We start from the raw sequence: 19,653 nt of genomic DNA, 5'->3' as shown, positions 1-19,653 counted from the left end.
GTCTGGATGGCACAGTCCTAAACTGGTTCAAATCATTTCTCACAGGCAGGTCACAGAGAGTATCATCTGGATTATACTCATCACCACCAGTGCCATTGCCATGTGGTGTCCCACAAGGTTCTATACTATCCCCCATGCTTTTTGCAGTATACATGCTCCCATTGGGCGAAAAAATCAGGCGCCATGGCCTGGTCTACCACTGCTATGCAGATGATACACAACTGTACTTGTCCTTTGCTCCGGGCACTGATAACCCAGTAGCAACCCTGAATGGCTGTCTAGCTGATCTACAGGAGTGGATGAGCGCCAGTTGGCTGCGACTGAACCCGGATAAAACAGAGGTCCTTATAATACGACCGCAACATCAAAGGACAAGACTGCAGCATAGCCAACCAACTGGACTTACACTCGGGGATTCAGAATTACAGACCAGTGATCATGTGCGGAATCTTGGCGTTGTCCTGGATGATGGCTTGACACTTAAACATCAGATATCAGCCACAATCAAATCCTCATTCTTTCACCTGAGGAACATAGCCAGAATCAAGCACCTAATTCCCTCAGATGATATGCCAAAAGTCATACATGCATTTGTATCATCTCGATTAGACTACTGTAATGCCCTCTACCTTGGTCTACCAGCAAAAGAATTGCAACGCTTACAGCTGGTGCAAAACACAGCTGCCAGGCTGTTAACCAACCAGCCCCGTTCCAGCCACATAACACCCATCCTCTACTCCCTTCACTGGCTGCCTGTAAGATGGCGAATCCTCTTCAAGATTGGCTTACTGAGTTTCAAAGCATTACATGACCAAGGCCCAAGGTACCTGAAACAGCTTCTGATCCCATACTGCCCCACTCGATTACTGCGATCTGTAGATGAAGGACTTTTAGCAGTACCTAGAATCTACCGTAATTCATCTGGGGGTCGAGCTTTTAGTCATGCGGCTCCGACTCTATGGAACTCACTTCCCAGCACAGTGCGAGAGGCCCCAACTATAGAATCCTTCAAAAGTAGACTCAAGACTTTCCTGTTTACTCAAGCATTTCCATAGTGTCTCTTTTAGTATCTTCATGCTTCTGTATTTTATGAAAAATGTACTTCATTATTTTTCTGTACTATATTATGCTGTGTATCTGTTAAGCGCCTTGAGTCCTATTGGAGAAAGAGCGCTATATAAATAAAATTATTATTATTATTATTAAACAAATTGGTTAAATTTTGGGTTTAACCAATTTGTGTAATGACCATTTTTGACCACTTTTCTAGTGTTTGGGAGCAAATGGTTAATCGACATTTGCTCCTATACATTACCAGATTTTTATTCCATCCATCCAGACTGGATAGATAGCCTGACAGATAATTGTGTAGTGTACGCCCAGGATAACTGTCAGTTATGCTTTATTTTATGATGGAACACAAATAGGTGGGCAGATCCAGGGCAAGCACTGCCCACTCATGCATAGTTGTCAACTGATGTGAAGTTCCAGGGGGCAATCTCAGTTATAAATAATAGTATCTGGAAATTGTCCCTAGTTTAATAAAAAAAAAAAAAAATTGATCAACTCCATTTATTTAGTATGATATCCCAGGTGATAGGATGCCGGCAGTCAGAATAACATGCTTTATTAAATAACACATCTCAAACTACAATACCCAGGATTCAAACCTATAACCTGTTGAATTCTAATCAAACACCCTACCCATTGAGCTATTTGATCCTGCATAAAAATTGTGAACATTATATGAAGCTATTGGTACTTTGAAAAAAAAAAAGTATCAGCATTGCAACGCAGCAGATCCATGCAGTTTGCAGCCACACACTACATGTATCTGCTCAGCCACAATGCTGATTATTTCTTCACAAAGTACAAGGTGAGCTCCAAATAGAATTCTCTATCTTAGAATTATACCTTTCTATGCCAAACCTAGAAGTCGGGCCCCCCACCCTGGGATCCCCCAGAGGGAGGCCCGCCCCGTCATGCGGCAGGCTTGTCCGTTTTGGAAGCAGGCTGACGGGCAGCACAGGCTTGCTTCAGTCTGGGCTTGGCAGGTCTGGAAGCATGAGCTTGCTTTGGGTATGCCTGACCATGGGTACGCTTTACCTGGAGGATGAAAGGGCCAAGGAAAAGTACTTTTAGCCTTCTGCGTGGTAGGAGTCATACTAGGTAGGCAAGTTGTTTTAGCAGTAGCCAGATCAGCTACAATCTTATTGAGGTCTTCTCCAAAGAGAGTGTCTCCCTTGAAAGGAAGCACCTCCAGGGTTTTCTTGGAATCCATATCCACCGACCAGGATCTCAACCAGCTGTATAAAGTATTACCTTGGAACTGGCTCTCCACTCCCCATTATCTGGTTATCATGACTTCCTCCGCCAGTTTCCAGACTCGCTTGCTGAAGCTCGGCCACTTCTTCCTAGCAGCAGGCTCCTGGATCACTGGGCAGCAGAGGTGCTTGGGAGCCGGATGGGGGAGGAGCAATAAGGCAGGCAGCCTTTGGCACCCACACACACCCACACACACCCACACACACCAAAAAAGAACATATCCCAGTTTAACATAACGCTATGTGGTGCAAGGTATGGAGCTGGTCACTTGTATCAGACCTCTGACATTTGCCTTTTCACCCATATTGCATACTTTTTCTTGCAGGTTGTGTCTTAATTCAAGAAGTGTTCTAAGTACTTCAGCTTAGTATCTTTACTGACCCCTCTTTACCCCACACTACATAACTGACCCCTCTATACCCTACACTACATCACTGACCTTTCTATAACCATCACTGCATTACTGACCCCTCTTTACAGTACACTGACCTCTATATACCTGCTAGTACATCCCTGATGCCTATATTCCCTACGCTACATCCCTGACGCCTCTATTCCCTACGCCACATCCCTGACGCCTCTATTCCCTACGCCACATCCCTGACGCCTCTATTCCCTACGCCACATCCCTGACGCCTCTATTCCCTACGCCACATCCCTGACGCCTCTATTCCCTACGCCACATCCCTGACGCCTCTATTCCCTACGCCACATCCCTGACGCCTCTATTCCCTACGCCACATCCCTGACGCCTCTATTCCCTACGCCACATCCCTGACGCCTCTATTCCCTACGCCACATCCCTGACGCCTCTATTCCCTACGCCACATCCCTGACGCCTCTATTCCCTACGCCACATCCCTGACGCCTCTATTCCCTACGCCACATCCCTGACGCCTCTATTCCCTACGCCACATCCCTGACGCCTCTATTCCCTACGCCACATCCCTGACGCCTCTATTCCCTACGCCACATCCATGACGCCTCTATTCCCTACGCTACATCCCTGACGCCTCTATTCCCTACGCTACATCCCTGATGCCTCTATACAGTACAATGCATTACTGATCCCTCTAGACCATACATCCTCATTACATCAGAGAGTTAGTGAAACACTGGAAAAAATAAGGGTATAAGTGGACTACAGAAACTGATGCTCTAAACAAAGGAGAGAGAGAGAGAGTAAAGCACAAGGGAAAGTGGGCAATTGGAACACCATAGAGAGAGGAGAGATAGAAATGCCTGAAAAAGTAAAGGGGGTTGGGTATGGCATCCGGCGCTCGGGATTCCAGAGGTCACATGATCCCCAATCCTAATACTAACCCTCTGGGGGGGTGGCGGATAGGGCTAACCCTCAGGGGGTGGCAGCTAGGGCTACCCCCCCCTCCCCTCCTAGTGCCTTCCCTTACACCACCTCCCCTGGTCCGACTCCTAACCCTCCCTCCAATACTCACCTTCGGGATGTTGGCTGTCTGTGTGCCGGCACCAGTCTCCCAAGTGGTGTCAGGATTCCAACATCGGTCAAATGACCGCCGGTATACCGTCTGCCAGGATGGTAAATGTATCCTGAGGACAGGTAGTGAGTGTGGAGGGATAGGTGGTTCAGTAAAATGTAACGGCTCAAACTGCGATCATTCACTGATAAATTGATTTATAGCTCTCCCTTTTTAACCATTGCAATTATAAAAGCAATGTTTTTTTTTAAACTTTTAAATAAAGCTTGTTAGCATCCCCAGCACACTGTATATGCTGGGAGATGTAGTTCTCAATATGAAAACATTTAATTACTGTATGAACTCTAATCCCCCAACTGAAACCTGGATGGTGCTCCTGGCAAGTGACATCCTGGCCAAGGGGTAGATACGCCCCAGAGGGTCAGGGCCAGCAACAGAAATCTTGGGCCCCAGTACACTGATATCTCTGGGGCCCCCTTAAGCCCCCCTTAACTTGGCAGAGGGATCTTTAAAAAAAAAATGGAGCCTTTGACTCGGACCGTCAGTGAGGCCGGCAGGTGGTTTTCATACTGGGCTATCCAGCTCTTCGGTGGCGGTGGCAGGGACATTCAGAAAAGGGCCAGCACAGCAACATGCATAATAATGGCAATACAGTATGGACCACAGGGACTGGACAAAGTGATGGGGTAAAAGGAGGGGGGAGGGTTTAGTTGGCCTGTTGACACTGCAGCATACTTACGACTGCAAGGGATATAGGACTCTTGATTTCACGGGCCAATTTCATGGCAGTCTCGGATAGGAGGGCATTGTGGATTCACCAAGGGAATGCTGATGCTGACTCCAAGAAGAAAGGGAGTCTCTTCCCTATGAAGGTGAAGCCTTGTTTGGCGACGGCCTAGTTAATTTGATCTCGGCAGCTCCCGCAGGTAAGTCAACCTTCTTGCCCTATGTTCCCTCTCAACGGATGAAGATGCATCATTATCTACCGCAGTCATTTTGGCCCAATAGATATGCAAGAAGTTAAGATTCCCCTTTCTTTGCAGGTAGAGGAAGGAGAAGGAAGAGGTCTGTAGCCTCTTCAAGATCGCAGGAGCAGAGATTGTCCTCTGCTTCTGCCAAATCCACTGCATGACGCTGGGGCTTTCTTGCAGGAGCCCACACCAGTGGGGGCACGTCTAAAACTCTTCAGTCAGTTCTGGATTCATTCGGACCTGGACTCGTGGGTTTTACAAATAGTGTCCCAAGGGTACAAACTGGGTTTTCAAGACGTTCCCCCTCACCGATTGTTCAAATTGGCCTTAGTCAGCAGGGAGAAGGTTTTTATTCAAGCCTCTTCGTGGTCCCGAAGCCGGACGGCTCAGTCAGACCAATCTAAAATCTGAAATCCCTCAATTTCTTCCTAAAGAAATTCAATTTCAAGATGGAATCTCTCAGGGTAGTGATCTCCAGTCCGGAGGAAAGAGATTTCATGGTTTTGGTAGACATAAAGGATGCCTACTTACATGTTCCCATTTAGCCACTGCATCAAGCTACCTAAGGTTTGCAATTCAGGATTGTCATTACCAATTTCAGACATTGCCGTTTGGTCTGTCCACGGCTCCGAGGATTTTTACCAGGGTGATGGCGGAAATGATGGTTCTCCTTCGCAAGCAAGGAGTCACAATTATCCCGTACTTGGATGATCTCCTGATAAAGGCGAGATCCAGGGACCAGTTGGTGCAAAACATTGCACTCTCCCTGACAGTTCTTCAACAACATGGTTGGCTCCTACACTTGCCAAAATCGCAGTTGGTCCCAATGACGCGGTAGTTGTTTTTGGGAGTCATGCTGGACACAGAAGAGGTTTTCTTCCAGGGGAAAGGCTATGGAGATCCAGAGTCTGGTCAAACAAATTCTGAAACCAGCAAGAGTGTTAATCCATCAATGCATTCGGTTGCTGGGGAAGATGGTTGTGGCCTACGAGGCCATTCAGTTTGGCAGGTTCCATGCCAGAGTGTTCCAGTGGGACCTGTTGGACAAGTGGTCCGGATCCCACCTACACATGCACCGGAGGATAATCCTGTCTTCCAAGACCAGAATCTCACTCCATTGGTGGCTGCACAGTTCTCACCTCCTAGAGGGGCGATGGTTCGGGATCCAGCACTGGATCCTAGGGACCACAGATGCAACCCTCCGAGGCTGGGGAGCAGTCACACAGGGGGAAAACGTCCAAGGAAGATGGTCAAGTCAGGAAAGTTGTCTCCACATAAATGTTCTGGAGTTAAGGGCCATTTAATAACTGCAGACACAGTACACACTGGGACGGGTGCCCAGCATCCTCTACAGACTAGGAGAAAAGGATTTACCGGTAGGTATTAAAATCCTAGTTTCTCTAACGTCCTAGAGGATGCTGGGGACTCCGTAAGGACCATGGGGATAGACGGGCTCCGCAGAGTTCATGATCTTCACTGAGGTAACGCACAGCACTGCAGCTGTGCGCCATTGCTCCCATACACCTCACATACTCCGGTCACTGTAAGGGTGCAGGGCGCAGGGGGGGCACCCTGGGCAGCAATATAAACCTCTTTTTGGCAAAAATATAACATATATACAGCTGGGCACTGTATATATGTATGAGCCCCCGCCAATTTTACAGTTTAAGCGGGACAGAAGCCCGCCGCCGAGGGGGCAGGGCTTCTCCCTCAGCACTCACCAGCGCCATTTTTTCTCCACAGCACCGCTGAGAGGAAGCTCCCCGGACTCTCCCCTGCTTATACCACGGTAGAGAAGATGGTTGAAAAGAGGGGGGGGGCACAAAATTCGGCACAAATTACATACAGCAGCGCTACTGGACAAACATTAAGATACTGTGTTATTCCTGGGTTATATAGCGCTGGGGTGTGTGCTGGCATACCCTCTCTCTGTCTCTCCAAAGGGCCTTGTGGGGAAACTGTCTCCAGAAAAAGCATTCCCTGTGTGTGTGGTGTGTCGGTACACGTGTGTCGACATGTCTGAGGAAGAAGGCTATATTAGAGAGGATTGGGAGCAAATGAATGTGGTGTCCTCGCTGACACCTGATTGGATGGATATGTGGAATGCTTTAAATGCTAGTGTAAACTCATTGTACAAAAGATTAGACAAGGCTGAAGCTTTGGGACAGTCAGGGTCTCAACCCATGCCTGATCCTATGTTGCAGGGACTGTCAGGGTCTCATAAGCGCCCACTATCCCAGATTGTTGACACAGATACCGACATGGATTCTGACTCCAGTGTCGATTACGATGATGCAAAGTTACAGCCAAAATTGGCAAAATCCATTCGATATATGATTATGGCAATAAAAGATGTTTTGCACATCACAGAGGAACCCCCTGTCCCTGACAAGAGGGTACATATGTACAAGGGAAAGAAGCCTGAGGTAACCTTTGAGGGGGTCACACGAGCTGAACGAGTTATGTGAAAAAGCTTGGGAATCTCCAGATAAAAGACTGCAGATTTCCAAAAGGATTCTTATGGCGTATCCTTTTCCATCAACGGATAGGTTACGATGGAAATCCTCCCCTAGGATGGACAAAGCATTAACACGCACAGCTACAGTTGAAAAACCAAATTTTTACCTTATGTTCCCTCACAGCATAAGAAAGCTCCGCATTATCAAATGCAGTCCTTTCGGTCACAAAGAAACAAGAAAGTGCGAGGTGCGTCCTTTCTTGCCAGAGGTAGGGGCAGAGGAATAAAGCTGCACAACACAGCTAGTTCCCAGGAACAGAAGTCCTCCCCGGCCTCTACAAAATCTACCTCATGACGCTGGGGCTCCACTGGCAGAGTCCGGCCCATGTGATGTCATGCAGCTGCTCTGACCACACCTCCTGTTTCTCCGTTGCCGACCCCATTTTGAAACCGTGCCCCCGCACCGCTCCATCTCCGACTTGGAAATGGAGTGTTGTTGACCCCCCTCCCCCCCCCCCCCCCCTTCACCGATTCACAGGCAGAGGCGATCGTATTATCTGCGGGGTGCCGCAGAAAATGCAGGCGGATGCGTATGCTCTTAGCAGTTTTTGCAGTTGGATTGCGATCCAACCTGAATCAGGCCCCATTACCTATCACAATGCACTGTGGGTAGTACAAAATGGGGTTAATATAGGAGAAAAAACCCCAGAGCTGTGCTCCTTAACTGTCCCTGGTGGCTAGTGGAGCGGCTGCCCAGTAATCAGTGTCCATGCCAGTGCGCACACGGCCCGCCCCCATCAGCGGCCTCGTGATCCCGGAGGGTGGTGTGTGTGTGACTGACCTTAGGAAGAAACCGGAGCCTCCGCTGCAGTGACCCAGCAACCGGGGCACGGGAGTATACTGCGCCACTGGGAGTGATGGAGCTGCAGTAAAGAAGTCTATTAGACCTAGCCTGCTGCAGCCCTTGTAGATTCTTATGAAAAAAGTTCTTCTTTTCTTGCCAAAATTAATAGCTTAGAATAGGCTGCCTGAGGCAGCCCCCTGTTAAGTGGCCTGCTACTGAAGGCACCAACTACAAACTGAGCTCCCTGTTCATGGAAGCGAGGTTATAGAGGAGGGGGCGCTGAGCATCTTGGGAACAGTCAAAAGCTTTGAGCCTGTTGGTGCCTCAGATCAAGATCCTACTCTACACCCCAATGTGAATCCTTGTGGAGTCCAGTGTACCCCACAGAAGAAATTAATGTGTCACACCCATTGGCAGCAACATTAGAATAGCTGCTGATGGGCACAATTGAGAAAGGAAGGGGGGAAAACATTTGAATCCAGCACATATATGTAATTTGAATATGTAATTTGTACCTTCCTACTTTAAAATGTAATGGATGAACCTCACCCTTTGAGAACTATCTTCATGATCAAAAGATCTCATATGCAAGATAAGTATGTGTTGGGATAGGGCTGTGGAGGGCGGCTGCTCGGGCACACCCCTGTCAAGTTAAGGAGATTCAACTGAGGCAGCACAAGGGAACTCTCATCTGGGGACAACAACTGCAGGGAGAACACATTTTCAGACGAATGTGGGAGGGCAGAAGGCTGCCTAATACTGAAGCACCCCCAAACAACAAACCAAATGCAACAACTAGTGCAAGCATTCCTGGGGGAAGGCCTGCAGCAGATGGATTTGCATATGGTGATGTCATCCAAGCAGTGGACATAGTTGGCTGCAACCCTCGTCTGCATATGAAAAGAGAAAGGGGTCACGCAGGGCATGGCGGCCTTTGTGGGGTTGCGCTTGGATGACACCTAAATCGCTTTATACACCCCCACCCCCACCCCCCATCAGTGTGGGCTCATGTTGGCCATGCCCCAGCCCCTGAAGCATTCAAGCTGATTTCTTGCAGCAGCTGGACCCAGTAACAGCTCCAGAGTTGCTCTACAAGACAAGTAAAAGGGTGTGAGCCCTGCAGCACCACCTGTAGTTTGCATACACACATATATAGGACAGCATCTCTTATATGCCCCAGGGTCAATAAAATAGTATCCTTATCTATGGTATCCATCCCCTCAGATATGGTAACCGTCCATGCCGCTACAGCACTACACACCCAGGCCGACGCAATTGCCGGTCTGAGTAAGGTACCTGAATGTGTATAAATGGACTTCAGGGTAATCTCCTGTTTGCGGTCAGCAGACTCTTTGAGGGTAGCCGTATACTGGGACGGGAGGGCTACCTTCTTGGATAAGCGTGTTAATGCTTTGTCCACCCTAGGGGAGGATTCCCCTCGTAACCTATCCATTGATGGGAAAGGATACGCCATAAGAATCCTTTTGGAAATCTGCAGTCTTTTATCTGGAGATTCCCAAGCTTTTTCACATAACTCGTTCAGCTCGTGTGACCCCCTCAAAGGTTACCTCAGGCTTTTTTCCCTTGTACATATGTACCCTCTTGTCAGGGACAGGGGGTTCCTCTCTGATGTGCAAAACATCTTTTATTGCCATAATCCTATATCGAATGGATTTTGCCAATTTTGGCTGTAACTTTGCATCATCGTAATCGACACTGGAGTCAGAATCCGTGTCAGTATCTGTGTCAACAATCTGGGATAGTGGGCACTTATGAGACCCTGACAGTCCCTGCGACATAGGATCAGGCATGGGTTGAGACCCTGACTGTCCCAAAGCTTCAGCCTTGTCTAATCTTTTGTGCAATGAGTTTACACTAGCATTTAAAACATTCCACATATCCATCCAATCAGGTGTCGGCGGAGACACCACATTCATTTGCTCCCGCTCCTCTCTAATATAGCCTTCTTCCTCAGACATGTCGACACACGTGTACCGACACACCACAAACACAGGGAATGCTTTTTCTGAAGACCGTTTCCCCACAAGGCCCATTGGAGAGACAGAGAGAGAGTATGCCAGCACACACCCCAGCGCTATATAACCCAGGAATAACACAGTAACTTAATGTTTGTCCAGTAGCGCTGCTGTATGTCATTTGCGCCGAATTATGTGCCCCCCCTCTCTTTTCAACCCTCTTGTCTACCATGGTATAAGCAGGGGAGAGTCCGGGCAGCTTCCTCTCAGCGGTGCTGTGGAGAAAAAATGGCGCTGGTGAGTGCTGAGGGAGAAGCCCCGCCCCCTCGGCGGCGGGCTTCTGTCCCGCTTAAACTGTAAAATTGGCAGGGGCTCATACATATACAGTGCCCAGCTTCACTGAAGTAACGCACAGCACTGCAGCTGTGCGCCATTGCTCCCATACACCTCACATACTCTGGTCACTGTAAGGGTGCAGGGCGCCCTGGGCAGCAATATAAACCTCTTTTTGCCAAAAATATAACATATATACAGCTGAGCACTGTATATATGTATGAGCCCCCGCCAATTTTACAGTTTAAGCGGGACAGAAGCCCGCCGCCGAGGGTGCGGGGCTTCTCCCTCAGCACTCACCAGCGCCATTTTTTCTTCACAGCACCGCTGAGAGGAAGCTCCCCGGACTCTCCCCTGCTTATACCATAGTAGACAAGAGAGTTGAAAAGAGGGGGGGGGCACATAATTCGGCGCAAATTACATACAGCAGTACTACTGGGCAAACATTAAGTTACTGTGTATTCCTGGGTTATATAGCGCTGGGGTGTGTGCTGGCATACTCTCTCTCTGTCTCTCCAAAGGGCCTTGTGGGGAAACTGTCTTCACACATTCCCTGTGTTTGTGGTGTGTCGGTACACGTGTGTCGACATGTCTGACATGTCTGAGGAAGAAGGCTATATTAGAGAGGAGCAGGAGCAAATGAATGTGGTGTCTCCACCGACAGCTGATTGGATGGATATGTGGAATGTTTTAAATGCTAGTGTAAACTCATTGCACAAAAGATTGGACAAGGCTGAAGCTTTGGGACAGTCAGGGTCTCAACCCATGCCTGATCCTATGTTGCAGGGACTGTCAGGGTCTCATAAGCGCCCACTATCCCAGATTGTTGACACAGATACCGACATGGATTCTGACTCCAGTGTCGATTACGATGATGCAAAGTTACAGCCAAAATTGGCAAAATCCATTCGATATATGATTATGGCAATAAAAGATGTTTTGCACATCACAGAGGAACCCCCTGTCCCTGACAAGAGGGTACATATGTACAAGGGAAAGAAGCCTGAGGTAACCTTTCTCCCCTCACACGAGCTGAACGAGTTATGTGAAAAAGCTTGGAAATCTCCAGATAAAAGACTGCAGATTTCCAAAAGGATTCTTATGGCGTATCCTTTCCCATCAACGGATAGGTTACGATGGGAATCCTCCCCTTGGGTGGACAAAGCATTAACACGCTTATCCAAGAAGGTAGCCCTCCCGTCCCAGTATACGGCTACCCTCAAAGAGTCTGCTGACCGCAAACAGGAGATTACCCTGAAGTCCATTTATACACATTCAGGTACCTTACTCAGACCGGCAATTGCGTCGGCCTGGGTGTGTAGTGCTGTAGCGGCATGGACGGTTACCTTATCTGAGGGGATGGATACCATAGATAAGGATACTATTTTATTGACCCTGGGGCATATAAGAGATGCTGTCCTATATATGTGTGTATGCAAACTACAGGTGGTGCTGCAGGGCTCACACCCTTTTACTTGTCTTGTAGAGCAACTCTGGAGCTGTTACTGGGTCCAGCTGCTGCAAGAAATCAGCTTGAATGCTTCAGGGGCTGGGGCATGGCCAACATGAGCCCACACTGATGGGGGGTGGGGGTGTATAAAGCGATTTAGGTGTCATCCAAGCGCAACCCCACAAAGGCCGCCATGCCCTGCGTGACCCTTTTCTCTTTTCATATGCAGACGAGGGTTGCAGCCAACTATGCCCACTGCTTGGATGACATCACCATATGCAAATCCATCTGCTGCAGGCCTTCCCCCAGGAATGCTTGCACTAGTTGTTGCATTTGGTTTGTTGTTTGGGGGTGCTTCAGTATTAGGCAGCCTTCTGCCCTCCCACATTCGTCTGAAAATGTGTTCTCCCTGCAGTTGTTGTCCCCAGATGAGAGTTCCCTTGTGCTGCCTCAGTTGAATCTCCTTAACTTGACAGGGGTGTGCCCGAGCAGCCGCCCTCCACAGCCCTATCCCAACACATACTTATCTTGCATATGAGATCTCTTGATCATGAAGATAGTTCTCACAGGGTGAGGTTCATCCATTACATTTTAAAGTAGGAAGGTACAAATTACATATATGTGCTGGATTCAAATGTTTTCCCCCCTTCCTTTCTCAATTGTGCCCATCAGCAGCTATTCTAATGTTGCTGCCAATGGGTGTGACACATTCATTTCTTCTGTGGGGTACACTGGACTCCACAAGGATTCACATTGGGGTGTAGAGTAGGATCTTGATCTGAGGCACCAACAGGCTCAAAGCTTTTGACTGTTCCCAAGATGCTCAGCGCCCCCTCCTCTATAACCTCGCTTCCATGAACAGGGAGCTCAGTTTGTAGTTGGTGCCTTCAGTAGCAGGCCACTTAGGTAGCCTATTCTTAGCTATTAATTTTGGCAAGAAAAGAAGAACTTTTTTTATAAGAATCTACAAGGGCTGCAGCAGGCTAGGTCTAATAGACTTCTTTACTGCAGCTCCATCACTCCCAGAGGCGCAGTATAATCCCGTGCCCCGGTTGCTGGGTCACTGCAGCGGAGGCTCCGGTTTCTTCCTAAGGTCAGTCACACACACACCACCCTCCGGGATCACGAGGCCGCTGATGGGGGCGGGCCGTGTGCGCACTGGCGTGGACACTGATTACTGGGCAGCCGCTCCACTAGCCACCAGGGACAGTTAAGGAGCACAGCTCTGGGGTTTTTTCTCCTATATTAACCCCATTTTGTACTACCCGCAGTGCATTGTGATAGGTAATGGGGCCTGATTCAGGTTGGATCGCAATCCAACTGCAAAAACTGCTAAGAGCATACGCATCCGCCTGCATTTTCTGCGGTACCCCGCAGATAATGCGATCGCCTCTGCCTGTGAATCGGTGAAGGGGGGAGGGGGGTCAACAACATTCCATTTCCAAGTCGGAGATGGAGCGGTGCGGGGGCACGGTTTCAAAATGGGGTCGGCAACGGAGAAACAGGAGGTGTGGTCAGAGCAGCTGCATGACATCACATGGGCCGGACTCTGCCAGTGGAGCCCCAGCGTCATGAGGTAGATTTTGTAGAGGCCGGGGAGGACTTCTGTTCCTGGGAACTAGCTGTGTTGTGCAGCTTTATTCCTCTGCCCCTACCTCTGGCAAGAAAGGACGCACCTCGCACTTTCTTGTTTCTTTGTGACCGAAAGGACTGCATTTGATAATGCGGAGCTTTCTTATGCTGTGAGGGAACATAAGGTAAAAATTTGATTTTCCAACTGTAGCTGTGCGTGTTAATGCTTTGTCCATCCTAGGGGAGGATTTCCATCGTAACCTATCCGTTGATGGAAAAGGATACGCCATAAGAATCCTTTTGGAAATCTGCAGTCTTTTATCTGGAGATTCCCAAGCTTTTTCACATAACTCGTTCAGCTCGTGTGACCCCCTCAAAGGTTACCTCAGGCTTCTTTCCCTTGTACATATGTACCCTCTTGTCAGGGACAGGGGGTTCCTCTGTGATGTGCAAAACATCTTTTATTGCCATAATCATATATCGAATGGATTTTGCCAATTTTGGCTGTAACTTTGCATCATCGTAATCGACACTGGAGTCAGAATCCATGTCGGTATCTGTGTCAACAATCTGGGATAGTGGGCGCTTATGAGACCCTGACAGTCCCTGCAACATAGGATCAGGCATGGGTTGAGACCCTGACTGTCCCAAAGCTTCAGCCTTGTCTAATCTTTTGTACAATGAGTTTACACTAGCATTTAAAGCATTCCACATATCCATCCAATCAGGTGTCAGCGAGGACACCACATTCATTTGCTCCCGCTCCTCTCTAATATAGCCTTCTTCCTCAGACATGTCGACACACGTGTACCGACACCACACACACAGGGAATGCTTTTTCTGAAGACAGTTTCCCCACAAGGCCCTTTGGAGAGACAGAGAGAGAGTATGCCAGCACACACCCCAGCGCTATATAACCCAGGAATAACACAGTAACTTAATGTTTGTCCAGTAGCGCTGCTGTATGTAATTTGCGACAAATTTTGTGCCCCCCCCCCTCTTTTCAACCATCTTCTCTACCGTGGTATAAGCAGGGGAGAGTCCGGGGAGCTTCCTCTCAGCGGTGCTGTGGAGAAAAAATGGCGCTGGTGAGTGCTGAGGGAGAAGCCCCGCCCCCTCGGCGGCGGGCTTCTGTCCCGCTTAAACTGTAAAATTGGCGGGGGCTCATACATATATACAGTGCCCAGCTGTATATATGTTATATTTTTGCCAATAAGAGGTTTATATTGCAGCCCAGGGTGCCCCCCCTGCGCCCTGCACCCTTACAGTGACCGGAGTATGTGAGGTGTATGGGAGCAATGGCGCACAGCTGCAGTGCTGTGCGTTACCTCAGTGAAGATCATGAACTCTGCGGAGCCCGTCTATCCCCATGGTCCTTACGGAGTCCCCAGCATCCTCTAGGACGTTAGAGAAACTAGGATTTTAATACCTACCGGTAAATCCTTTTCTCTTAGTCTGTAGAGGATGCTGGGCACCCGTCCCAGTGTGTACTGTGTCTGCAGTTATTAAATGGCCCTTAACTCCAGAACATTTATGTGGAGACAACTTTCCTGACTTGACCATCTTCCTTGGACGTTTTCCCCCTGTGTGACTGCTCCCCAGCCTCGGAGGGATGCATCTGTGGTCCCTAGGATCCAGTGCTGGATCCCGAACCATCGCCCCTCTAGGAGGTGAGAACTGTGCAGCCACCAATGGAGTGAGATTCTGGTCTTGGAAGACAGGATTATCCTCCGGTGCATGTGTAGGTGGGATCCGGACCACTTGTCCAACAGGTCCCACTGGAACACTCTGGCATGGAACCTGCCAAACTGAATGGCCTCGTAGGCCACAACCATCTTCCCCAGCAACCGAATGCATTGATGGATTAACACTCTTGCTGGTTTCAGAATTTGTTTGACCAGACTCTGGATCTCCATAGCCTTTCCCCTGGAAGAAAACCTCTTCTGTGTCCAGTATGACTCCCAAAAACAACTACCGCGTCATTGGGACCAACTGCGATTTTGGCAAGTGTAGGAGCCAACCATGTTGTTGAAGAACTGTCAGGGAGAGTGCAATGTTTTGCACCAACTGGTCCCTGGATCTCGCCTTTATCAGGAGATCATCCAAGTACGGGATAATTGTGACTCCTTGCTTGCGAAGGAGAACCATCATTTCCGCCATCACCCTGGTGAAAATCCTCGGAGCCGTGGACAGACCAAACGGCAATGTCTGAAATTGGTAATGACAATCCTGAATTGCAAACCTTAGGTAGCTTGATGCAGTGGCTAAATGGGAACATGTAAGTAGGCATCCTTTATGTCTACCAAAACCATGTAATCTCTTTCCTCCGGACTGGAGATCACTACCCTGAGAGATTCCATCTTGAAATTGAATTTTTTTAGGAAGAAATTGAGGGATTTCAGATTTTAGATTGGTCTGACTGAGCCGTCTGGCTTCGGGACCACGAAGAGGCTTGAATAAAAACCTTCTCCCTGCTGACTAAGGCCAATTTGAACAATCGGTGAGGGGGAACGTCCTGAAAACCCAGTTTCTACCCTTGGGACACTATTTGTAAAACCCACGAGTCCAGGTCCGAATGAATCCAGAACTGACTGAAGAGTTTTAGACGTGCCCCCACTGGTGTGGGCTCCTGCAAGAAAGCCCCAGCGTCATGCAGTGGATTTGGCAGAAGCAGAGGACAATCTCTGCTCCTGCGATCTTGAAGAGGCTACAGACCTCTTCCTTCTCCTTCCTTCTCCTTCCTCTACCTGCAAAGAAAGGGGAATCTTAACTTCTTGCATATCTATTGGGCCAAAATGACTGCGGTAGATAATGATGCGTCTTCATCCGTTGAGAGGGAACATAGGGCAAGAAGGTTGACTTACCTGCGGGAGCTGCCGAGATCAAATTAACTAGGCCGTCGCCAAACAAGGCTTCACCTTCATAGGGAAGAGACTCCCTTTCTTCTTGGAGTCAGTATCAGCATTCCCTTGGTGAATCCACAATGCCCTCCTATCCGAGACTGCCATGAAATTGGCCCGTGAACTCAAGAGTCCTATATCCCTTGCAGTCGTAAGTATGCTGCAGTGTCAACAGGCCAACTAAACCCTCCCCCCTCCTTTTACCCCATCACTTTGTCCAGTCCCTGTGGTCCATACTGTATTGCCATTATTATGCATGTTGCTGTGCTGGCCCTTTTATGAATGTCCCTGCCACCGAAGAGCTGGATAGCCCAGTATGAAAACCACCTGCCGGCCTCACTGACGGTCCGAGTCAAAGGCTCCATTTTTTTTTTAAAGATCCCTCTGCCAAGTTAAGGGGGGCTTAAGGGGGCCCCAGAGATATCAGTGTACTGGGGCCCAAGATTTCTGTTGCTGGCCCTGACCCTCAGGGGCGTATCTACCCCTTGGCCAGGATGTCACTTGCCAGGAGCACCATCCAGGTTTCAGTTGGGGGATTAGAGTTCATACAGTAATTAAATGTTTTCATATTGAGAACTACATCTCCCAGCATATACAGTGTGCTGGGGATGCTAACAAGCTTTATTTAAAAGTTTAAAAAAAAACATTGCTTTTATAATTGCAATGGTTAAAAAGGGAGAGCTATAAATCAATTTATCAGTGAATGATCGCAGTTTGAGCCGTTACATTTTACTGAACCACCTATCCCTCCACACTCACTACCTGTCCTCAGGATACATTTACCATCCTGGCAGACGGTATACCGGCGGTCATTTGACCGATGTTGGAATCCTGACACCACTTGGGAGACTGGTGCCGGCACACAGACAGCCAACATCCCGAAGGTGAATATTGGAGGGAGGGTTAGGAGTCGGACCAGGGGAGGTGGTGTAAGGGAAGGCACTAGGAGGGGGAAGGGGGTAGCCCTAGCTGCCACCCCCTGAGGGTTAGCCCTATCCGCCACCCCCCCAGAGGGTTAGTATTAGGATTGGGGATCATGTGACCTCTGGAATCCCGAGCGCCGATGCCATACCCAACCCCCTCTACTTTTTCAGGCATTTCTATCTCTCCTCTCTCTATGGTGTTCTAATTGCCCACTTTCCCTTGTGCTTTACTCTCTCTCTCCTTTGTTTAGAGCATCAGTTTCTGTAGTCCACTTATACCCTTATTTTTTCCAGTGTTTCACTAACTCTCTGATGTAATGAGGATGTATGGTCTAGAGGGATCAGTAATGCATTGTACTGTATAGAGGCGTCAGGGATGTAGCGTAAGGAATAGAGGCGTCAGGGATGTGGCGTAGGGAATAGAGGCGTCAGGGATGTGGCGTAGGGAATAGAGGCGTCATGGATGTGGCGTAGGGAATAGAGGCGTCATGGATGTGGCGTAGGAAATAAAGGCGTCAGGGATGTGGCGTAGGAAATAGAGGCATCAGGGATGTGGCGTAGGGAATAGAGGCGTCAGGGATGTGGCGTAGGGAATAGAGGCGTCAGGGATGTGGCGTAGGGAATAGAGGCGTCAGGGATGTGGCGTAGGGAATAGAGGCGTCAGGGATGTGGCGTAGGGAATAGAGGCGTCAGGGATGTGGCGTAGGGAATATAGGCATCAGGGATGTACTAGCAGGTATATAGAGGTCAGTGTACTGTAAAGAGGGGTCAGTAATGCAGTGATGGTTATAGAAAGGTCAGTGATGTAGTGTAGGGTATAGAGGGGTCAGTTATGTAGTGTGGGGTAAAGAGGGGTCAGTAAAGATACTAAGCTGAAGTACTTAGAACACTTCTTGAATTAAGACACAACCTGCAAGAAAAAGTATGCAATATGGGTGAAAAGGCAAATGTCAGAGGTCTGATACAAGTGACCAGCTCCATACCTTGCACCACATAGCGTTATGTTAAACTGGGATATGTTCTTTTTTGGTGTGTGTGTGTGTGTGTGTGTGTGTGTGTGCCAAAGGCTGCCTGCCTTATTGCTCCTCCCCCATCCGGCTCCCAAGCACCTCTGCTGCCCAGTGATCCAGGAGCCTGCTGCTAGGAAGAAGTGGCCGAGCTTCAGCAAGCGAGTCTGGAAACTGGCGGAGGAAGTCATGATAACCAGATAATGGGGAGTGGAGAGCCAGTTCCAAGGTAATACTTTATACAGCTGGTTGAGATCCTGGTCGGTGGATATGGATTCCAAGATAACCCTGGAGGTGCTTCCTTTCAAGGGAGACACTCTCTTTGGAGAAGACCTCAATAAGATTGTAGCTGATCTGGCTACTGCTAAAACAACTTGCCTACCTAGTATGACTCCTACCACGCAGAAGGCTAAAAGTACTTTTCCTGGGCCCTTTCATCCTCCAGGTAAAGCGTACCCATGGTCAGGCATACCCAAAGCAAGCTCATGCTTCCAGACCTGCCAAGCCCAGACTGAAGCAAGCCTGGGCTGCCCGTCAGCCTGCTTCCAAAACGGACAAGCCTGCCGCATGACGGGGCGGGCCTCCCTCTGGGGGATCCCAGGGTGGGGGGCCCGACTTCTAGGTTTGGCATAGAAAGGTATAATTCTAAGATAGAGAATTCTATTTGGAGCTCACCTTGTACTTTGTGAAGAAATAATCAGCATTGTGGCTGAGCAGATACATGTAGTGTGTGGCTGCAAACTGCATGGATCTGCTGCGTTGCAATGCTGATACTTTTTTTTTTCAAAGTACCAATAGCTTCATATAATGTTCACAATTTTTATGCAGGATCAAATAGCTCAATGGGTAGGGTGTTTGATTAGAATTCAACAGGTTATAGGTTTGAATCCTGGGTATTGTAGTTTGAGATGTGTTATTTAATAAAGCATGTTATTCTGACTGCCGGCATCCTATCACCTGGGATATCATACTAAATAAATGGAGTTGATCAATTTTTTTTTTTTTTTTTATTAAACTAGGGACAATTTCCAGATACTTTTATTTAGAACTGAGATTGCCCCCTGGAACTTCACATCAGTTGACAACTATGCATGAGTGGGCAGTGCTTGCCCTGGATCTGCCCACCCATTTGTGTGCCATCATAAAAAACCATAACTGACAGTTATCCTGGGCGTACACTACACAATTATCTGTCAGGCTATCTATCCAGTCTGGATGGATGGAATAAAAATCTGGTAATGTATAGGAGCAAATGTCGATTAACCATTTGCTCCCAAACACTAGAAAAGTGGTCAAAAATGGTCATTACACAAATTGGTTAAACCCAAAATTTAACCAATTTGTTTAGGGGACCATTTTTGTCCATTTTCTAGTGTTTGAGAGTAAATCGTTGATGGTCATTAGCTCACATAGATAACCGGATTTCTATTCCAATCAGCC

Source organism: Pseudophryne corroboree, chromosome 8, assembly GCF_028390025.1.
Source record: "Pseudophryne corroboree isolate aPseCor3 chromosome 8, aPseCor3.hap2, whole genome shotgun sequence".
NCBI lineage: Eukaryota > Metazoa > Chordata > Amphibia > Anura > Myobatrachidae > Pseudophryne > Pseudophryne corroboree.
Note: the sequence above shows the minus strand (reverse complement) of the source record.